Raw genomic sequence first — 23750 nt, 5'->3', positions numbered from 1 at the left:
GCCTGGCTAGTTTTTCAATTTTTTTAGTAGAGGTAGAGTCTTGTTGTCGCTCAGCCTGGTCTTGAATTCCTGAGCTCAAGTGATCCTTCTACCTTGGCCTCCCAGAGTGCTAGAACTACAGGTGTGAGCCACTGCGCCTAGCCACTGTGTTTCAATTTGAAGTGCAATTTGTGAATAGTTGTGATACTGGAATTTCAGGTAGACAGACCACGGGATCAGTCATAAGTCAGGATTTATTTATAGAAACCAAAAATTACAACTACAAAAACCAAACCTCCTGGCAGAGAGAACCCAGGAGGGGAACAAGCTCTCCTGCTCCCTCTTGGAGGTCTGACCTTTGGCTCTCTGCTCAGAGGTTTATATAGTGGCAGGGGGGGTTGTTCTGCTAGGGCTTCAGTCTTGTCAGTTACAGCCAGCTGTCAATGAACTCTTAGGCCTTGGAAACTGACAGGAAATCCACCAGTCAGAAGTGCACTGGGGAGACAGCAAGGCACCCTCCCTGAAACTGACCAGTCAGAAGTGCAGGTGGAGGAGACAGCAAGGCGCCAGCATCTCCCCTGCACGTGTCCCGCCCTTCCAGCAAGCTGGTTCCTTTACCAGCAGGAGTGTCAATAACCCCAGGGCCAAGGCAGCAGGTTGTGGTGCTGCTGTCTTGAGCTGCATCAGTTGCACAGCTTAACAGTATTTTTAAATTCTGTTTAGCAGCCTATCATTCAGGAGAACGCTGAAGGAAGAAAATAGATTTTTGAATGAGGATTAGGAATTTCAATATTACCTTGTTTCTGCTAAAGATAAGATGGTTTGCTTTCTTTTTTTTTTTTTTTTTGAGACAGTCTTACTTTGTCCCCCTCAGCTCAGGTAGTACAACTGCCTCTGTCTCCCAGAGTGCTAGGATTACAGGCAGGAGCCACTGCACCTGGCAGTTTGCTTGCTTTATGATACTGCAATAGCAACATTAAAGAAATTCAGCACTCATCAGCCCTGTAACACTTGTGAGGACCACAGATATTTTAAATTAGAGGGAGAAGTGTGAAAGGTTGTATTGCAGAAATTAAAAGACAAAAAGCAAAGTAAAGACAGTTCTTTAAAGCAGCAATGAGACCTGGAAATGATGCCAGAGAAATTATACTAGGGAAAAAGGGGATGCCATTCAGTGATGTAGCGATTATAAAAGAATACATGGTCAAAATTGTAGGTTGTACAAACACCTGATAATTTCAAAGAGAACCGTAACTGGATTGGCAGCATGAATTGGCTTTCAACTTAACAATTTCATGCAATACTTCAAAAGGAAAAGATATATTTTTCTTTTCTTTTCTTTTTTTTTGAGACAGAGTCTTCACTATGTTGCCCTGGGTAGAGTGCCATGGTGTCACAGCTCACAGCAACCTCAAGGTCTTGGGCTTAAGCAATTCTCTTGCCTCAGCCTCCCAAGTAGCTGGGACTACAGGTGCCCACCACAATGCCCAGCTATTTTTGGTTGCAATTGTCATTATTGTTTGGCAGGCCCAGGCTGGATTCGAACCCTCCAGTTCTGTTGTATGTGGCTGGCGCCCTAGCCAGTGAACTACAAGTGCCAAGCCATAAAAAGATATATTTTTCAATTGCTTTGGATGTATCAACTGATATTACTGACTCCAGGCAGGTTTTACCCTTCATTTCAGTCACAACAGAAGATCTTCTTTGCTATGAAGAGTTACTCTCTTTGGGCACTCTTGTAAAGAGAACATGGGGAATAGATATCTTCCACAACTTTGAAGATGAATGTTGTGAAGTTGGACTGAATTTGGTAAATTTAGTGAGTGTATGTACAGACTGTACACCTTCAGGAAAACCTGAAGGGTTTATTGCACAGATGGAAAAAGTGTTAACAGATCCAGATGCTCTCTTTTCTTTTTATTATATTATCTTGCATCAGCAAAATCTCTGTGCTCAAGCTACTATTTTAAGTGACACTTTGCAACAAGTTGTAAGTATTGTTAACTATGTTCCTGCAAAGTGCAAATGCAACATGGCATTTCTGGTGTTCTGTTTTGTCCCATGCTGAAATTGAACCATGAGGTAGTTAGTGTGGGTTTGCTGTATCATTCTCAAGTGTGTTGGCTACTGCAGGAACAGGCGTTAGTCAAAATTTTATCTCTAGGAAAACAGAGAAATGTTATAAAGAACAGAATCAGCAATGCAAATTACTAAAAGAAGATTTCTATAGGAAAGCAGCATTTCCATGCGATTACGTCAAATCAAAATGACTATTTCTTTGCAAAGTAAAACTAAGACTATATATGACAAGCGGCAATAAATCCAAGCATTTCAAAAAAGCTATCTTTTTTTAAACTATCTTTTTTTAGAAAACACTTCTTCAAAAGGAAATTTTGAATGAACATTTCCCCCAGTTAGCAAAGGTCACTGATAAGCAGGATGATAAATGAAAATCGTTTGAAGAATATGCAGCTGTTATGAACCTATTAACTGGAAAATAGGATCAAAGATTCACTGACTTTGAGAATCATTACATCACACTCAAATTAGCATTACATCCTCACCAACCTAATATTACCAAGGCACCTAAAGAACTATAGATGGATTGATTAAGCTCTCAGTATATGACATTTTAAAGTTTTTTGATGCTGGCTTAGTGCCCGTAGCAAAGTAGTTACGGGGTCAGCCACATATACCAAGGGTAGCATGTTCGAACCCAGCCCGGGCCAGCTAAACAGCAATGACAACTGCAACAAAAAATAGCCGGTGTTGTGGCAGGCACCTGTAGTCCCAGCTACTTGGGAGGCTGAAGCAAGAGCTGCTTAAGCCTAAGAGTTTGAGGTTGCTGTGAGCTGTGACATCACAGTACTCTACTGAGGGTGACATAGTGAGACTCTGTCTCAAAAAAAAATAAATAAATAAAAATAAAAAGATAAAGTCATTTGAAGCTAAGAAAGATCCAACTGAAACATGGAAAAATCCACTAGAAAACCCACACCTTTGGCAACTTGCCCTAACAAGGGTTTCTTTCTTTTCAACCACTTATTGCTGTGAATCTATTAAATACATTCTCCTACCTAAGCCAAATCAAGACACGCTTAAGGTCACAGATGACTGATACCCATCTAAAGGATCAAGTGAAACTGCAGACCTATAGGCTGCAACCAAATATTCAAAAGCTTTCCCACATAAAACAGACACAGCAAAGTCTTTAAAATGTTAGTTAACTTTAAAATTAACAGTTTTCATTGTTTGCAATTATTAAGTGCATTGTTTGCAATTATTAAGTTAGATCTTTACAAAATAATGTACATTTTAAAGCATATTTAACTGAAATTTCTTGAATGTGGCCTTATTTGATTACAGCTAAATTAATGTGAATTAATGTGGCCTTCCAACATGAAAAGGTCTCCACCCCTGGCTTATAATCCCTCATGGTCAATTTTGATACGCAAATTGTCTCAGATTTGAAAGGTGAGTGCCACTTGTACTGGCTTCTGTGTCCTTTTGAGATGTCCCCATCTTTTTTTAGTGAATTTTTTTTTTTTTTTACTTTCTGGCATAAGATATTCCAGGTTTAACTGATCTTTGCCCTGCCGCAGCCTTGGAACCAGTCATCTCTCCAGAAACATCTTGTTCCTTTCAATGGGGGATGGTATTTAGGAAGCATAAAAGTCTCTATAACCTACTGGCCCAGTTGATGGTATCTCTTCCTGTGAGTCCTCCCTTTGCTTTGTGTGAGCCTCCAAGGTGCCATGCTCTTCCTCCTCCCGGCAGGCTGTGGCGTTCACAATGGCTGCACCAGTCCTTTTCTGTGTGGCAGATCCTTACTCTTGTCTACAACCTTTCAAGCATTTTGCTCATGTATGGTCTTCGGCTGTGCTCCTAGCAGCACTTCTCTCTCACCCATTTCAGCAGAAAAATGGCATCTTGTTGATTTAATTTACATTTTCCTGATTACCAGTGTGATTGAACATATTTTGTTTGTGGGAAATAAAGAATTATACTATTTTAGATTACATGAGAACTGGGATTATAAAGCCGTGAGGTTGATATTCTCATGGCATTGCATTTAAGCTGAATTTTTTAATGAAGAATTAGAACCAAATAATGTAAAGAAGATTATGGTACAATGACAATTTAGGATTTTTTGTTATTGTTGTAAGCCACCGTGCCTGGTCAATTTAGGATTTCTAAGACTTATAAAAATAACTCTATTTACTTATTAAATAGATAATACACTCACATGGTTAAAAAGTCAGAAAGTCCAAAGCAATGACCACTAAATCTTGTCATCCCATCAACGTCCTCAAATTACCAGGTTGCCCTCCTTATAGGTAAATGATGTGTACAATTTTTTATATATCAAGACAGCTTATGTACATACAGGAATATAAATAAAATATTCCTTGTATGTTATCCACTTTTCTATCTTAAAAAACAAAATGACTGCTGGGAGGGTGGCTCACGCCCTTAAATACTAGCATTTGGGGAGCTGAGGTAGGTGGATTGCTTGAGCTGAGGTGTTTAGACCAGCCTGAGCAAGAGTGAGACCTTGTCTCTACTAAATAGACAAAAAACTAGCCCTGTGTAGTGGCAGGCACCTGTAGTCCCAGCTACTTGAGAGGCTGAGGCCACAGGATCAGTTGAGGCCAAGAGTTTGAGGTTGCTGTAAGCTGTGACGCTATTGCACTCCCAGGACAACAGAGTGAGACTGTCTCAAAAAAACCCAAAAAAAGAAAAAACACAAACTTCAAACAATTACTTTTATAATTCTTAATGGATCTATGTATGCATGAGTACATTCCAACCTATAGATTAAAAATCAATATTAAAATATTTAGTTTATTAATATTAAGGAAGTGGATACGTTTTCTTTCCTACAAAAGTGAAAGATTCTTAAGTTGTTTATCTGTGATCATAGATCTCTTTGCCAGAATATCTCTTGTGTTATGTTTTCCTAATTATACAACATATATTGATCATTTTTTCCAATACATTTTGAAAGCATTTGGTTTTGCCTAATTTTCCTCCTATGTGGAAATTCACAAAATTAATTCACAAGAGGTCCTTGTACTTACCAATATAGACATGAACAATAAACTACCAAAATCTGAGCTTTCAGTCCAGAAAAAGGAAAGCCCACTTTTTCAGCATAAAGAAGAATAAAGGTTGCACTTATGAGGCATGGATGTATATTGCTTGGAAATATGAAGCTATTCTTTATTTACTTCAAGTCCATAAATACATTCATGTTTGGCATTTTAAGTCCTTCCAAGTTAGAGTCTGGAAATGTCAGTGATTACAGGTTGCTCTTAGAGCGAAGTGAAATAACAGTGTGCAGTAATGATTTCTAAGGAAACCTTAAAAATATTCTGACTACTAACCTATTTTTTAAAATGGCATTGTAAGAAGATTGGCATAATATTTAAAATCATTTTCTAGAAACAAGTTTTACTTCCATAAGAGCTTCGATCAAATACCTCATCATGATGAATAAGGCTAATTACACTGTGGTCTTTGTGAGCCGCTTTTAAAAATTCATACGCAAGCCTTCTTTGAGCACTTCAATCCCTGCTCCCTCCAAGACCTTTTTCAAGCTACTGTGAGATTTACAGCACCATGCCAAGGGCTGTTTATCATTACTGCCCTCTTTTGTTAGTCCCCCTGTCACTCTTCCCGCCCTCCCCAAATACATTCTCAATGATTAAAGGCAGAAATTTCACCTTATCTGTCCTTTAAATCTCCCACTGTTCCTTTTGATGATCTTTTCCTTGATGATCAGACCATGTCCCCCAAAGGCAGTACTGCAGGCAAATCCCACGCAAGAAAGACACCACTGTGTTATTCTAGGTGGGACCCGAAAGCAGAGTTAGTAAAGCTGCATGTTCTAAAGATATAGAAATTGCCTTTCCATTTACTATGAAAACTTGCTAACTACCTTCACAATTCAATGTTTAGGCTGCAAAGGCAGTTATTGTATAATACAGTTAGGCAAGAACTTACACAGCTCTAAAACAGGCTCTGGTACATACAGAAGGTGCCAAAAAGATACATACACATTTTAAGAAAGGAAAAAAACTATAAAAATTGTAATACTCAAGTCACATTTGACTTCTGCAGTTACAAGAGACACGATACAATATACAAGATAACAAACATTACAGGTATATATTGAGTCTTACAATTTTAATACAGTTTTTTCTTTTCTTCAAATGTGTTATATATTTTTTGGCACCCTCTGTATGTGCCTACACACACAGAGTTCATGCACATGTACATGCATGTATGTATATATGCATACCACATATATTTAATTTTCAAAAGTATTATACACTATACAAAAGGTGTAAGATGACAAAATCAGTTACCCACGCACCCATTATCCAACTTCAGAAATGAAAGGCCCCACATCTACACCACCTTAATCACTGTCATCCCCACAGAGATCTTTGTTATCCTCAATTTGCTGTTTATCATTGCCTTTCATTTCTTCAAAACTGTTCATACAGATGTGGGTATCCCTAAGCACCTTTTTTTTTGTTTTGGAGACAGAGTCTATGTCACCCTCGGTAGCATGCTGTGGTGTCACAGCTCACAGCAACCTCAAACTCTTGGACTTCAGCAATTCTCTTGCCTCAGCCTCCCAAGGAGCTGGACTACAGGTACTTGCCACCATGTCCAGCTACCTAAGCACCTTTTTAACTTTACACAAATAATCAAATAATGTAGATTTTATGTAAATATTGTAGTGAACCGTGTATTTTTCTGCTATTGCTTTTTCCTAGGATCATATTTGTAAGATTAAGCCTCTTTGATGCATAGTTTTTATTTATTTCTCACTGGCATACATATTTTATTGTTCATCCACTTTTCTGGTGATAGACACTTAAGATATCTCTAATTTATAAGCCAAATAATGTTGCTATAGACATTCTTGTGCATTCCATCTGGTTTATATAATAAGACTAACTCTGGTGCTGTAACCACTCTGCTACAGACGTGGAGCCTCCATTTGTAAATTTTAAAACTGTTACTTTCTCAGGATTAGTGGGAAAATACTCGTGGGGTATTGCCAACCAGGTAGCTCACGGGAACTTTGGTGTCCAGAGCTTTTACTGGAGCTTCATGGTATACTGTCAAAGTGGCTGACCTCATTCTCCAGGCTTCCAGGGGGCAAATTGATACCACGTGACTCAATGCCCACACCATAAGTGGATTCGTACATGCTCTAAATTTTACTAGTTATTACCAAACTATCTTCAAAACTGCTTCTCCAGCTGATACTCTCACTGACGATGTATTAGAGTCCCTATGACTCTACGTGCCCGACACTTATTATTGTCACACTTTTTATTTTTTGCTAGATGCATGAGTATAAAATAGTACCTCATTATGGCTTTAATCTTCAAGTTCTTAACTACTAATGAGCTTGAATGTATTTTCATGTGCTTATTACCCATTTATTTGGTTTTCTTTTTTGTTTGTTTGTCTACTATTAATTGGTGGTCGTGTAACAGAGAATTTGACCTTCCTCAAACAGAGGCCTGGCCTTTGTCCTCAGCTTCTTAGAAGTAGTCTCTAAACCCTTGGACTATCACTCTTGATAGGAGTGTGTTTATCCAGGGTTCTTAGTTCATACCAAATGGGCTAGCAATGTGAATAACACTGTAACTTACGGTGTGGGCATTGAGTCATGTGGTATCAGTTTGCCACCTGGAGAATGAGGTCAGCCACTTTGACAGTATACCATGAAGCTCCAATAAAAGCTCTGGACACCAAAGTTCCCGTGAGCTACTTGGTTGGCAATACCCCAGGAGTATTTTCCCACTAATCCTGGGAAAGTAACAGTTTTAAAATTTACAAATGGAGGCTCGGCGTCTGTAGCAGAGTGATTACAGCACCAGCCACATGCACATGAGGCTGGCGGGTTCAAACCCAGCCCTGGCCAGCTAAACAATGACAACTGTAACAACAACAACAACAAAAAAATAGCCGTGCATTGTGGTGGGCACCTGTAGTCCCAGCTACTTGGGAGGCTGAGGCAAGAGAATTGTTGAGCCCAAGAGTTTGAGGTTGTTGTGAGCTGTGATGCCATGGCACTCTACCAAGGGTGACATAGTAAGACTCTGTCTCAAAAAAAAACTTTACAAATGGCTATCAAGAGTTTTTGTTTTGTGAACATGGCGGTGTTTTGTTCTGTTTTCTGTTATTGATTTATATAGTGGCACTGTAGTAAGAAAATATGGTTTGTGCAAATTTTGAGTCTTTGAAATTTTTGGAGATTTACTTACAAGGATAATATATGGACAATTTTTGTTATTGTTTCATGTGTGCTTAAGAAGAAAGTGGTTTTTTTTGTTTGTTTGTTTTGTTTTGTTTCTGAGACAGAGTCTCACTTTGTCACCCTCAGTAGACTGCCATGGCATCACAGATCACAGCAACCTCAAACTCTTGGTCTCAAGCAATCCTTTTGCCTCAGCCTCCTGAGTAGCTGGGACTACAGACACCCACCACAGTGCCTGGCTATTGTTGTTGTCGTCATTGTTTTAGCTGGCCCAGGCCAGGTTTGAACCCACCAGCCTCAGTGTATGTGGCAGGCGCCCTACCCACTGAGCAACAGGTGCTGCTCAGAAGAAAGTGTTTTTAAATTTCTTTTGTATTATTTGTTCATTGAATCAAGCTTATTATGTATGTGGTTCAAATGTTCTTTATCCTTAATAACTGTTTTGTTTCCTCCATCAATGGAGATGAGCAATAAAATGACCATATAATTTATGGTTCAATCCAAAACATCTGAGAATGAAACTGGGAACAAAAACAAGATTACATAATTTCTTGAAATATTTATTGACTAATTGTTTTAACGTTAAAGGATCTTAAACTTGTTCCATTTAAAAACCATTTAAAAAAATAAAATTCTTTCTTGTAATTTTAAATCTCTTTATATTATCTGAACATTAAATGGAATATAAGCAGCATAATTATGCTTAACATGTATTTATATATTTTTGTCCATTTGTCTTTATAAAACTATTTTTTTAAATATGGTTTTATTATTATTATTTTTTAAGAGCCAGAGTCTCACTCTGTTGCCCAGGCTAGAGTGCAGTGGCTATTCGCAGGTGCTATCATAGTGAACTGCAGCCTGGAACTCCTGGGTATACTGCTGCAAAGGAATTAATTTTAGAGAAATTTCATTTTTATTAATTAAAAACATGATTATACAGACATGATAATACCTTCAATATTTGGATACATTAAATGTATCTTGTGTGACTTCATATGCTTTATATAAAAGTATTCAAAAAATATTATACTTGCTAATATTCACCAATATTTTGATTTTGACTTTTCATCAGAATTTCTGAGACACTTTCAACTAAACATACTAAGATTCTAGAAAAATACAAAAACAGCATTCCTAAAAAAGAGTAATTTGGGGCGAGAAATAGGAGTTGTCTAGGAATGTACAACCAAACTATGGCATACATTTAAGTTACAAAGTTTTTAAAATTTAAACAATTCTTTTTTTTTTTTTGGAGACAGAGTCTTGCTCTGTCAGCACTACAATGTACAGAGTGTCATTATAGCTCCCTACAATCTCAAACTCTTGGGCTCAAGCAATCCTCCTGCCTCAGCTTCCCAAGTAGCTGGGAGGACAGGTGTGCACCATCAAACCTAGCTAATTTTTCTATTTTTAGTAGAGGTGAGGTGTCTATTGTTCAGGCTGGTCTGGAACTTCTGAGCTCAAGCAATCTTCCCATCTTGGCCTCCCAGAGTGCTAGGATTACAGGTATGAGCCACCATGCCCAGCCTTAAACAGTTCTTAAAGTTTCCTTTCAAAAGGCATACTGACCGTGTTTAAATACATATCTTAAATATCTAAACAAATATTTTTCTCCTTGGCCGTGCCCTGCCCCCAATTCCAGTGAAATAGATAGCAGGTGTGTAGTGACTAGGTGGTTTGGACACTGGCTAAGTGTGAGAGGTTTGGTTTGCTGTATTTCCTGAGTAAAACGTCTAGGTCAGAAATATGAACTGCAGCCTATATAACTTGCAAATATATGTAAGCATATAATTGTCATATAATGTTTAAAGACCTTTTTCTAGGCCAGGCGCAGCAGCTCACACCTGTAATCCTAGCAGTTTGGGAGGCTAAGGCAAGTCGATTGGCTGAGATCAAGAGTTCTAGACCAGCCTGGGCAAAAGAGAAATCCTGTCTCCACTAAAAATAGAAAAGATAGCCAGGCACTGTGGCAGGTGCTACTCAGGAGGCTGAGGCAAGAGGATCACTTGAACCCAGGAGTTTGAGGTTGCTATGAGCTGTGATGCCATGGTACTCAACCCAGGGCAACAGAGTGAGACACTGTCTCAAAAACAAAAAAACAAAAAACCTTTTCCTGGACCCAAAATATTAATTATGCTCATTATAGAACAGTTGGAAATACAGAAAAGCACGGAAACGATGACCTGTACTCTTACACACAGAGATAAATACTGGCAATATTCTGGCAGTATTGGAAAAGGAAATTTCCTTTCCTTACAAAAATATAAGCATATACATATAAAAATGTAGTTACATTGTTTTACAGAATTTTACATCTAACTATTCACTGAATTAAAAGGTCTTGAGTTGCTCTCTTCCTTTTATATATTCTTTGTAAGAATTTATAATAATTGCCAAATAGAAAAAAATTGCCTAATTAAAAAATCCTTCATTGAATGGATTATACCATAATATAAAATAATTTAAAGAATGGAACTAATCATTTTATAGTTTTTAAAGTTATATTTTGTATTTTTATAGCTTTTCATTTTATTTTTGTATTTTGTATATTGATATTTATTTTGTATACAATTTTAAAAGCTTTAAGATGAGAAATATAGATCACATTTTTGACAACTGATGCTTCTCAGGATGCAATTCCCCTGGTACATGGTATCTTTATGTTTTCCTGACCTCTCAAAGGCTAGGAAGGGTCACCAAGTTAGATGCTGCACAAGGACACTACACCCCAGCATTTAAGGTCACATTCCAGAGGGTCCATTTTAAATCACACATGGATAACTGAAGGTCTGCTTGTAAAGTTCACATGCTGAACTCCTACAAGCTGTCAAACAGAGTTTATGGGTTTGTGATCCAACCTATTTCTCTCTCAGTGTATAAAATAGATGTCGCTCCCTAGAAGAGTAAGAACAAAAGACTGAAACATATTAAGTATTAGTTATTAGATTTATTACTGGCTAGAATCAAGGAAGCTTTTCACCTTTCAATTAGTCCACAGAGAAAAATTAATTACCTGAAGTACATTATACTCTCTATATAATGCCATAATAATTCTTAATCAGATAAACCATGACAGCATTATGGTTACATAAGAGTGATACTTAATGTTTTATGAGATCCAAGGGGAAAGATTCTGAAATTAAAACCTTCTGTTAGGTTTTATTCAATATAATTAAGTAAAATGTCCTGTCAGAAAGGCAGAATATGGAACTAACATGGACGTCAAGCTGGACAATCGCACCTGTTTCATAAATATAATAATGGAATAAATCACTTGCTCCAAAAAATTCATTCCCAAATATTGATTTAACAGGGTATCTGTATCATAACCTTACCCCCCCAAAAGCACAAAAGTAAGGCATCAAGACAATCAGTTAGATGTCCATAATCTTTGTATCTGCTCAAATAAAGTAAGTCATAATTTATCTGGTTTCTGTTTACTTTGATTTTCGGACTTGCGGGCAGAATTTTAACTTAAAACATTAGATTAAGTAAGTATCCTAGGCAGCATGTTCCCTGTGTGGTACTCATTTGCCATCTACAGTAATCACTAATTTAATATCATAAATTAGCTCATCATCAAATAAGGAAAAATGAAATACAGGGTTAATCGTGGTACAGATTTGTGTAAACAAGTACATCTAACTCTTTCCCTTAGCAGAGCTACATTTTTTCCAGTTGGGAAATATCTAAATGTTCTCCCTAATAAATACAGCTGGCCCTCAGTATCTGCAAGTCCCACATCGGCCGATTCAATCCAGATCAAAAACATACAGGAAGAAAAAGGATGATTACGTTTGGACTGAACTTGTCATTATTCCCAAAATAGTATAGTATAACAAATATTTACATGGTGTTTACATTGTGTTAGGTGCTGTACGTGATATAGAGTATACAGGCAGATGGGCATAGGTTATATGCAAATACACCATTTTACATAAGAGATTTGAGTGTCACCAGATTTTAGTAACCACGGGAAGTGTCCTGGAACCAATTCCCATGGATACTGAGGGAAGACTGTACGTTCCCAAGTTGGCACGCAAACGATGCTCTCCATGTGTTCTTTATTCTTCTACAACTGAAGATGTAGCCAAATTATTCAAAGAAGTGGAGATGAGGAACTCAAAAAACAATCCCTTCCAGGTCTGAGGATGGAAGTAAGTCATTAAAAAATATGGCTCAATGTCAATCTGGGCTTATTTCTAGAACTCACTCTCCTAAACCAGGGCTTGTTTTTCAGCTAATCTAACTGGTGTAAATTCATCAGAGGGAGGAAGACGGAGATCTTAGCTATCGTTTTCCAGCTGTGAAAAGCCAAAAGTCCTGACATTAGGTCACAATCCTCCTTCCAAAGATTTCCTTTTGAAAATCTGGAATTTATGAAAGTAAATATTAATTTTATAACTCTTAGAAGCTATGCTCACGAATGTTGGTAATTTTTTTTTTTTGAGACAGAGCCTCAAGCTGTCACCCTTGGTAGAGTGCTGTGGCATCACAGCTCACAGCAACCTCAAACTCTTGGGCTTAAGCGATTCTCTTGCCTCAGCCTCCCAAGTAGCTGGGACTACAGGCACCCACCACAATGCCTGGCTATTTTTTGGTTGTAGTTGTCATAGTTGTTTGGCAGGCCCGGGCTGGATTCGAACCTGCCAGCTCTGGTGTATGTGGCTGGTGCCATAGCTGCTTAAGCTACAGGCGCTGAGCCTAATGTGAGTAATTTTAAAAAGGAAAAAGAACCAAGAAAAATGAGCTTACAACACAGTGATGTAGGCTTTTTGACACAGTCGTATATGGGTGTCTGTCCCCTCCTGCAATACTTGACATGGTAGGGATCTAACGCTCAACATTTGGCACAGTGGAGCCAGAGGAATCTCAGGTGGTCCAGATCAATAGGGCTATTAATACTATGTGACTTACAGCCATCCCTCAATCTCATTCTTACTGAATAAGCTGTCCTTGTCCCTGACAGTGGGAAAGTCTCCTAGTTTTGTTAGGTATAAATAACTCAATAATTTTATTGACAAAAGAAAAGTGTGTGATGATTTTCCCCTATTCAGAAATGTTCACTTCCACTCAACTTTTTTTTTTTTTGAGACAGAGTCTCACTATGTCACCCTTGGTCAAGTGCTGTGGAGTCACAGCTCACACCAACCTCAAACTCTTGGGCTTATGTGATTCTCTTGCCTCAGCTTCCCAGTAGCTGGGACTACAGGCATCCACCACAATGCCTGGCTATTTTTTTTTGTTATTGTTGTCATAGTTGTTTACCAGGCCCTGTCCAGGTTCGAACCCACCAGCCCTGGTGCATGTGACCAGCGCCCTAACTGCTGAGCTATAGGCACCAAGCCTCCACTCAAATTTTTGAAGAGTGTTAAAGCTATACACAAGTCACCGATCCATATCCCAAATAGGGACAGTCCCTATCCCAAATACCTGGAATCACTCAGGCACAGAATGATGGGTCCATTCAGCAAATAAACAGACATCAAAAGACACAGAAACCTTTCTAAACAAAACATGGGACTCCACAAAAGTACAGTATCTCGACTGCTATGCTGAGTTGTCCATTTGTACATGTATCTATTTTATGAAGAAACTAGTGACCTCTGGGCTTGTTCAGTGCACTACTGAAACTGGGCCTTGATGCTTACCTGGGCCTAAAATGAGGGTTCCGCCCTGCCAAGCTGGGTCTCCCTGAAAATCAAAAATGGAAACAGTCACAGCCAGCCATAGGCTCGGAAAGCTTTTTGAGAGTAGATTTGACTTTATGTGGGGGTTTTGTCCTGAAATATTGAAAATTATCTTTAGATGTTGTCATTTTATATTTGATAATATTAAGAAGATAATGGGGCGGCACCTGTGGCTCAAAGGAGTAGGGCACCCGCCCCATATGCTGAAGGTGGCGGGTTCAAACCCAGCCCTGGCCAAAAACTGCAAAAAAAAAAAAAAAAGACAATGTATTTCTAGAAAACATTGTTTTCATGTGTGTGTCTCACCTTACATTCCTCTTGTCTTTTTCTCACTCTTTCACTATTGATGTTTTGGCCCAAGTCATTTTTTTTTTTTTTTTTTTTTTTGTAGAGACAGAGTTTCACTTTATCACCCTCGGTAGAGTGCCGTGGCGTCACACAGCTCACAGCAACCTCCAACTCCTGGGCCTAGGCGATTCTCCTGCCTCAACCTCCTGAGTAGCTGGGACTACAGGCGCCCGCCACAACGCCCGGCTATTTTTTGGTTGCAGTTTGGCCGGGGCTGGGTTTGAACCCGCCACCCTCGGTATATGGGGCCGGCGCCCTGGCCCAAGTCATTTTTTTATCCTGGGCAGTGTAGGGTGTTTAGGAGCACCCTTGCCTTCTACATCAACTAAATGCCAGCTGTGCTGTTTACCAAGTTGTGACAACCAAAAATGTCTCCAGACAATACCCCAGATCCCCCGGGGGATGAGGGTAAATATCCCAATTGAGAACTACTGCTTTAAAGGGAGTGAGGACAGACTCAGATCATTTTCTGCCACCGAAAAATGTCGGACGTAGGCTTCTCAAATTAGCAGTGCTTTCCATTTTAATTCCCCAATTAGCTCTATAGTCTCTTATCTTCTAATAGGCAGTTATATTCCTTTTCAAGAGACATTATGGCATAGACTGTGACATGTTGGTCAAAACCTATTTCCCCTCTCTGGGCCCACAGCTAAACTATATTTTTGAGTCTTCCTTGCAGTCAGGGAAGGCATGTGACTGTGTTCTAACAGTGAGTGAAACCATGTGTTCTGCTTCCAGGCAAGCTCCTAAAAGCCTCCCACAAGTGCTTCTCCATATTTCTTTGCCACTCTTGGAAAGCTTCAGTTGAAAAGGGCAGAGCCACACGATGGAAGGGGCCCGGAACTGCTGTTTGGAGAAGAGGCACCCAAACAGATATACCCTTCTTGAAATTTAAAGTTAAAAGAAAAAACCTTGCACCATGTCATGCTTCTAAGACTTTGAAGACTTTGGGGTATCTGTCGCAGCTACCTTTCAGCTTTTCCTTGATTGTCAGTTTTCTTTTCTTTTTTTTTTTAATTATTTTTTATTAAATCATAACTTTGTACATTGATGCATTTATGGCGTTCAGGGTACGGTTGTCAGTTTTCTATTTCCATTCTTCATTTCCACTCCTTTTAAGCAAAGAAATTCAGTTCCTTTATTCTTCTTGTAACTTATTTTTCTCCTATCTGTGCTTTGTATGTCTTGATTTTAACTTTTTTTTTTTTTTTTTGCAGTTTTTGGCCAGGACTGGGTTTAAACCCGCCACTTCCAGCATATGGGGCTGCCGCCCTACCCCTTTGAGCCACAGGCACCACCCTTAACTTTTTATTTTAATGACTATGCGGCCTTTGACTTGCTTGATTTCCTAATAGTTCCAAATATCTGTCATTTCCCTTCATAGCTCCAGCTCTATTTCTCTCACATTCTCATTATAATGAACATTTATCCTTATTTTTGTTTTTTAAGACAGAGTCTCACTTGGTCACCCTTGGTAGAATGCTATGCCATCTTAGTTCAGAACAACCTCAAACTTTTGGGTTCAAGTGATTCTCTTGCCTTAACCTCACAGGTAGCTGGGACTAGAGACTAGAGGTGCCCCCCACCACAGCACCCAGCTATTTTCTGTCTCTCTCACCCAGACAGAGAGAGTCTCATTTTATCACCCTCAGTAGAGTGCTGTGTCATTTCAGCTCAGAGCAACCTCCAGCTGCCAGGCTTAGGTGATTCTCTTGCCTCAGCCTCTTGACTAGCTGGGACTACAGGCACCTGCCACAATGCTCGGCTATTTTTTTGTTGCAGTTTTGGCCAGGGCCAGGCTTGAACCTGCTATCCTCAGTATATGGGGCCAGCACCCCACCCACTGAGCCACAGGCGCTGCCCAGTGCCCAGCTATTTTTTAGAGACGGGGTCTCGCTCTTGCTCAGGTTGGTCTCAAATTCATAAGCTGAGACAATCCACCTGCCTCAGCCTCCCAAGTGCTGGGATTATAGGCGTAAGCCACTGCATCTGACGCATGAACATTTATCTTACCAAAAAACAAATACAGACTCACTAGCTTAGAGATAGGAGTAAATGATCAAATTTTATTATCTTACCAGATTCTATATTTAAAATAAATGCTCAGAAATCCAAACTACCTCTGTTTGTCCAGAGAAGGGGTTAGTTCATATTTCAAAAGTGTTAGAAATTCAAACGGAGATTCCATAGCTTGAATAATTGAATCCCACAGGCAGAATAACTGAATTCCACAGAACCTAATAATATTCCACAAAACTGAATAATTTTTTTGTCAAGCACAGTCTAATTTAACTTTGCCAGTTTGAATTTTGTTCTGATGTGTAAAACTCGGGTTGTTGTTCAGTTTTTTACATACCTGTTACTCCCTTGCACCTAATAGCTTTATTTTCTTATTGTCTTTTAAAACATTGATTTTAAATTATAATTGTACAATATATTTTTAGTGTCTTAGTTTTCTAATCTGAGACTGATTCTGAGATTTATTCTTTTTCAGGAAAGAACATTTAAAAAACTATTCTAAGAGAACCGAGTATTTGGTATGTCAATACTGTGCCTTAACACACGGGTCAAGGAAGTTACGAAAGATTTGACTATTTCTTTTCTTATATTATAATTATAAGCATATATTTGATTTAGAAGTCATCTGTTTTCTTTGCAATTCTGTATCTTTATTGTGGCAATGAATGGTGAGGTGTTACTAAACTGAAATTCACAGTTTATATCTAAAGTGCTAATAGATAAACAGACCGTATACATGTTGAGGCTCTGTTATAGCACATGAAAATAGTGTACCAAAAAGTAAGGTTCACCATCTGTACTGCTGCAATCTAATATACTGAAGAAAGAGAGAAAAGAAAGAGCAAACTCAAAGTTAACGCTAGCTCATCATTAGTTCTAATCAAGTTTAGGTTGTTTTCTTTAGAAACATCAGCAAAGGGATCATGGAAGTCTCTCTTGTAAATAGCTCCCGGATCCATCCCCTCATCTCCATTTCCACCTGAGGCCTCCTTGTTTCTTTCTATCCTATTACTGCTACTACCCTGCTGCAGACATCCCTGGTTCTGTTCTGGCCAATCTCTCCTCCATACCAGTAAGACCACTGTTCTCACTTCCCTGCTTTAAACGCTAGTCTGAGTTGTATGACTCCTTTCAGAATAAATCCTAACTCCTTGGCATGTCACCCCAGACTCCACATGAATTGATCACAACCTCTTCCCGGCTTACAACCATCCTCCACTGGCTCCTAGACTCAGGCCCAAGGCAGGGACTTGCGCTTTTCCAGAGAATTCATGGTTTTTTGCCTTTGCACTTCTGCACATGCTATTTCCTGTCCAGAGCACCCTTACCCACCCTCACTTCGCCCAGCTGAGTGAACTGAGATTTTTTTACCTCCTCTGAGAAGCCTTTCTAAATCCTTCTCTCTGCTTGCATTTCTTTCTCTTTTTTGAGACGGGTCTCACTCTGTCGCCCTGGGTACTCTTGGGCTTGGACAATCCTCTTGCCTCAGCCTCCCGAGTAGCAGGACTAAAGGCTTGCACCATTGTGCTTGGCTAGTTTTTCTATTTTTAGTAGAAAAACGAAATTTAACTAAACCTAACTCTTGCTTAGGCTAGTCTCGAACTCCTGAGCTCAAGCAATCCACCCTCCTCAGGCTTCCACAGTGCTAAGATTATAGGAGTGAGCCACCATGCCTGGCCACTGCTTCAATTTCTAACATAGGTATTCCTAGAAGGTGTTTTCCTCCATCATAAGCTGTTAAACTATATTGTAGCTGGCTGATCAGGTCTGTCTCCCAGAGTAGATTTTGAGCTCTGCATGGAGGGCTATGTATTTTATCACTATCCTCCTAGGAGAATCTAACACATGAGTGCCACAGACAAGAACTTGATAGTATTTGTTGAGAATGACTGATTACAGTTTGAGTTGAGTTCTCTTATCTGGCATTTCAGAAATATGCACACATGGTTCAACAAAAGTGTTCCAAGCTCTATTAATTAAAGGGAATTGTGGTAAGGGCAGGGAATGTAGACAACATAAATAAGAATAGTTATCTAACTCTTCAACTAACTATGCTACCTGGCCACCTTGAATGCAATAACAGAGTATATATTAAAGTACAAGGTGCTACACTAAAGTAAATAAGGAGCTGAGCACGGTGGCTCAACCCTGTAATCCTAGCACTCTGAGAGGCAACGCAGAAGGGTCACTTGAGCTCAGGAGTTTGCCTGAGCAATAGTGAGATCACATCTCTACTAAAAAAAAAAAAGAAAAATTAACCAGGCATTGTATCCAGGATTTGTAGTCCTAGCTACTTGAGGGGCTGAGGCACAGATTTATTTGAACCCTGGAGTTTGAGGTTGCTGTGACCTGGGCTGATGCCATGGCACTCTAGCCCAGACAACAGAGTGAGTCTTTGTCTCAAAAGACAAAACAAAACAAACCCAAATAGTAAATTATGGACAAAACTACTTCTGCTTTTAAGAACAATTAACAGCCCCTTTCGACCAGGTGGCTCATGCCTATAATCCTAGCACTCTTGGAGACTGAGATGATGGATCGTCTGAGTTCAGGAGACCAACCTGACAAGAACGAGACCCTGTCTCTACTAAAAATACAAAAAAATAGCCCACTATGGTGTTAGGCACTTATAGTTCCATACTCCTGAGGTAGGAGAACCACTTGAACTCAGGAGTTTGAGGTTGCTGTAAGCTATGATGATGCCACAGCACTCTACCCACAGAGTGACACTGTCTCAGAGAAAAAAAGAGCCCTTTGAGTTGGGTGATTTCAAATGATAAGTGGGATTTCATATGATAAGTGGGATTTCATCAACTGATAGAGATGGCATATTTAAATGGTGTTGAGGTTTGGTGCCCGTAGCTCAGTGGTTAGGGCGCCAGCCACATACACCAGGGCTGGCAGGTTTGAACTTAGACCAGGCCTGCTAAACAACAACGATGAACGCAACAAAAAAAATAGCCAGGCATTGTGGCAGGCACCTATAGTACCAGCTACTTGGGAGACTGAGGCAAGAGAATCGCTTAAGCCCAAGAATTTGAGGTTGATGTGAGCTGTGACACCATGACACTCTACCCAGGGTGATATAGTAAGACTCTGTCTTAAAAAAATAAAATGAAAAATAAATAAATGGTGTTGAGATATGAAAATACATAAATTTAATATAATTTTTCCTTTAATTACCAAAAACTTTCTCTCTCCCTTCCTTAGCGTAAACGCTGCAGTATCCTTTAAAACTTTTTCCATTACACATACACTATTGATCTTTATGAAAATTGTTTTTGTTTTCACAGAAATGGTATACTGAAAACACTGTTTTGCAACATGCTTTTTTCATTAAATAGTACTTTGCCAACAGCCTTTCACGTCATTACACTCAGAAAATGAATCTTTTGGAGATAAGAATCTTTGAATCTTAGTGTACCTGGGTCACATAGAATCATAAAAAACAGTCTAATTTATAAATTTATCATGTTTCCTTATGCATACATGACAGAACTTTCACAGTTGACCACCTCCTTATATGACCTAATTTTCTTAGATCGGACATGTGCCACAGTGCAGTAGGCCTAGTTCCTTATGTTGACCATCTCCTATGTTGACCAGCCAGTTTCAGTGTCTTGGGTGGTCAACTTACAGAGGTTCTATTATATATGCAAATGTGAAAATATACCAGTTTTTCTACTTTGAGACATGTTACATCTTACCCGAGCAATTTCTTCACCTCTTTTCATTTCCAGTGTTTTATAAATTTCTCTTTCAGGATCAACATAGATTTCACAGGAATACCCACTTTGCAAAAAGACTGAAATGAAACAATAGTTGGAATTTTTATAAGAACAAATGAGAGAAAAGCTAAGATCATGTAACTTCATCTAACTTAGCCTACATTTAGTGGTTCAAATAATGTAATTTTCACACGTGAAACACTTATTCCACTAGTTTTCCAATTTACTAGATATTTACCTCAATATGATGGTAGGATGACTGTCCAATAACACTAAGGGTGACATTTTCTCCCTAGGAGAAAAAAAAGAACAAGTACATATTATTAGAAATTAAGTATGTTTTATACAACTGCCCCTATTCCAAATATTCTCTTTCATTCTAATGCCACCTACAGGCTTCTAGAAGAAAGGAAAAAATAGCAAAATTGTATGAGTCAAAGCAAAAAAATGTGTGGTAAAATATTTGATTAATTCAGATGATTCTTTTGCTCAGTAAGAATTTCAAGACTGGGCAGCACCTGGAGCTCAGTCAGCAGGCATCAGCCAAATACACGTAGGGTGGCGAGTTCAAACCCAGCCCGGGCCTGCCAAGCAACAATGACAACTGCAACCAAAAAATAGCCAGGCGTTGTGGGAGGCGCCTGTAGTCCCAGCTACTTGGGAGGCTGAGGCAAGAGAATCACTTAAGCCCAAGAGTTTGAAGTTGCTGTGACCTGTGATGCCACGGCACTCTACCAGAGCAACAGCTTGAGACTCTGTCTCAAAAAAAAAAAAGAATTTCAAGACTGAATTCAAGGTCTAAAACTATGAAACTACTAAAAGAAAACAGAGAAAAATCTACATGATATTGGTGTGGACAATGATTTCTTCGGACTATGTCAAACCAAAAAGCTTCTGCACAGCCAAGGAGCCAAGGAAACAATCAGCGGAGTGAAGAGACGTCCCATGGATTGGGAGAAAATATTTGCAAACCGTGTACCTGGTAAAGGACACATACCCAAAGTATATAAGGAACTCAAACAGCTCAATAGCAAGAAAACAAATAAGCTGACTAAAAAACAAACATGGACATTTTTAAAAAGGCATACAAATGGCCAATAGAGAGCTGAGAAAATGCTCAACATCACTAATCATCAGGGAAATGCAAATTAAAACCACAATGAGATATCAACTCACACCTCTTAAAATGGCTATCATTAAAAGATGAAAGATAACAAGTGTAGGTATGGACGTAGAGAAAAATAAACCTCTGTACACTGCAGGAATGTAAATTAGTACAGCCATTATAGAGATGGAGGTTCTTAAAAAAATTAAAAATAGAACTACTATGTGATCCAGAAATCTGACTATTGGAATTTATCCAAAGGGAATGAAATCAGTATGTTGAAGAGAAATGTACATTCAGTGTTTATTGTAGCACTATTGATAATAGCCAAGATACAGAACAAACTAAGTGTCCATTAATGGATGAATGAATAAAGAAAATGTAATATCACAGTGGAATACTATTCATCCATAAAAAAGAAAATTTGGGGTTCTTTATGACAAAATAGATAAACCTGGAGGACATACAAAGTGAAATAAGCAAGGCACAGAAAGACAAATACTTACAGGTAAAGCATATAACAGTAAAACTCACAGAAATAAAAAGTAGAATGATGGTCTCCAGAGGCTGGGGCAAGAATGAGCAGAAATTGTTCAAAGGGTATAAAATTTCCATTAGACAAGAGGAATAACTTTTAGAGATCTAATGCATAGCATAGTAACTATAGTTAATAATACATATTTCAAAACTACTGAAAGATCAGAGTCCACATGTTTTCACCACATAAAAGTATGTGAGGTGATAGATTACTAATTAGCTTGATTTAATCATGCCACAATGTAAATGTGTATCAAAACATTACATTGCACTCCATAATGTAAAGAAGTACATTGTGAATTAAAGAATAAAAGGACATGTAAAGGAACATTACATTTCTTTTTAAAAATCATATAGTCGTATTTCTCAACTGAGCTTGGAGGCTCACAACTGTAATCCTAGCACATTGGGAGGCAGAAGCCAGAGGACAGCTTGAGCCCAGCAATTTGAGGTCATAGTGAGATATGACCATGTGGCTGCAATGCAGCCTTGGTGATAGAGTTGAGACCTTGTTTCTAAAAAGAAAACAAAACAAAAATATATACCTCTCTATATTTCCCCCAAAGGTATACATTGAAAAACTATGAAAAACAAAAGCAGGATTATTTAATCAGTTATCAGACAATCTTTCTCCCTACAACTCTATTGATACGGACAGCTGAAAGCAGAGCTGAGTTTTTACAAAAGCTGCTCAATTCCTTCACTCAAAAAGCTCACCTGGGGATAACCCTATCTGTACCTGAAGAAAAACACATATATGGTTGTTCTAGAAACATGAAACTTTCAGCTTATTACCAAAATTGCACCTTTAAAAGACATTAGTTTTTTATATTAAACTATTTGAAGTGTAACAAAAATAAAGGGAAGAACACATCAATACTATTCAGCATCTATTTTGGGGCATTATCATTCAACATTTGAGAATAGTAAAGTTACCAGGCAACATCAAAATTATTTAATAATAATTATTTAATAATGAGGTTGTCAGTATCTTTAGAAGCAGGCAGCAAGGAATAAAAGAAGGCAGAAATAGATCTCTGACGTGTCTCTCCCTTTTTGGAGGTGAGGGAGAGATGCGCGAGGTGGTGAAAATTCGGGTCTGTGAGTGCCAAGCGCTGGAATCCGCGTACTCCCGCACCTGGCCCCAATGCACTTCTTATAAATGACAAGCCAGTCTCACAAGGTCACCTTAAAGCGGGGAACTCTGCTGCTCGCTCTCGTTAATTTAGAAACTCAAAGGATCTGGGCCAGATCTTCTACATATTCCTTGCAGATGGAACACAGGAAATGCTGAAATCCAAAACAGCAAAAGGAGCAAGTTAGCACTGTAGCACCCCGAGGATCCAGAAGGAACCAAGTACTTCGTTATGCGGGACCCGAATAAACTCAACACACAAGAGGGCGGAAAATGCTTCAAGGGCGCCCGAAGAGCATTAAGAGCTGGCCGCCCCAGTTGCTGGGAAAATGGCCTTCGCTTGGCGGGCGGTTTCCCCATCCAGGTTAGAGGAAGTGAAAGGAGCAGTTCGCATTTCTGAAGCCTGTGGTGGACGACAGGGACAGGCGAGGTCTGGCCGATTCCCATTCTCTGGCCCCCACAGTCGGAGCGACCCGATATGTTCCCTGAGCCGAGGCTTCCATCCCAGCAAGCAGGCGAGGTCACCGCTCCAGGTGCAGAAAAGCACGATAGCGCGCCGAACGGCACCCGCTTCCCGGAGGCGCCTTGCACGGGCAGCTAGACCACGGCGGCAGCCAGGGACAGCCCAAGTTCGGGGCCGAGGCTGGAAGCCTCCTACAAAGCCCGTGGCACGCGCTGGGGTCCGCTCGCGGGGAACCTAGGGAGGCGGAACACTCTGAGCCGCGTAGCGAGGGGCGGGGCACACGGCGCGGGGCGGGGCATAAGGGGCGGGGCACGTGGAGCGGGGTCAGGGGCGGGGCCGCGCGGCGCGAAGACTGCACGAGGGTTCTCAGATTCAGCTCACAGAGAACAGAGAGGTCCATCTGTCCAAAGTGAGAAAGGCGTTACTGAAGAAGGAAACTGCTCCCATGCTCCACCT

The 23750-nt window shown here is 39.5% G+C and overlaps 1 long non-coding RNA gene across 2 annotated transcripts; it reads right to left on the bottom strand.

The window, feature by feature from the left end:
- Positions 1 to 237: 237 nt before the first annotated feature.
- On the bottom strand, positions 238 to 23537 carry LOC128576448 (uncharacterized). 2 transcript variants are annotated; one of them, XR_008377374.1, is made up of 5 exons: positions 22885 to 23537; positions 20293 to 20346; positions 20034 to 20131; positions 13921 to 13963; positions 238 to 724 (listed from the first exon to the last, which is right to left on the bottom strand). It is a non-coding gene; the product is annotated as an uncharacterized LOC128576448 (long non-coding RNA). The 2 variants fall into 2 exon arrangements; XR_008377378.1 differs by lacking the exon at positions 13921 to 13963.
- Positions 23538 to 23750: the final 213 nt, after the last annotated feature.

Source organism: Nycticebus coucang, chromosome 2 (assembly GCF_027406575.1).
Source record: "Nycticebus coucang isolate mNycCou1 chromosome 2, mNycCou1.pri, whole genome shotgun sequence".
NCBI classification, from domain to species: domain Eukaryota; kingdom Metazoa; phylum Chordata; class Mammalia; order Primates; family Lorisidae; genus Nycticebus; species Nycticebus coucang.
Note: the sequence above shows the minus strand (reverse complement) of the source record. Positions and strands in the feature narration are given on the sequence as shown.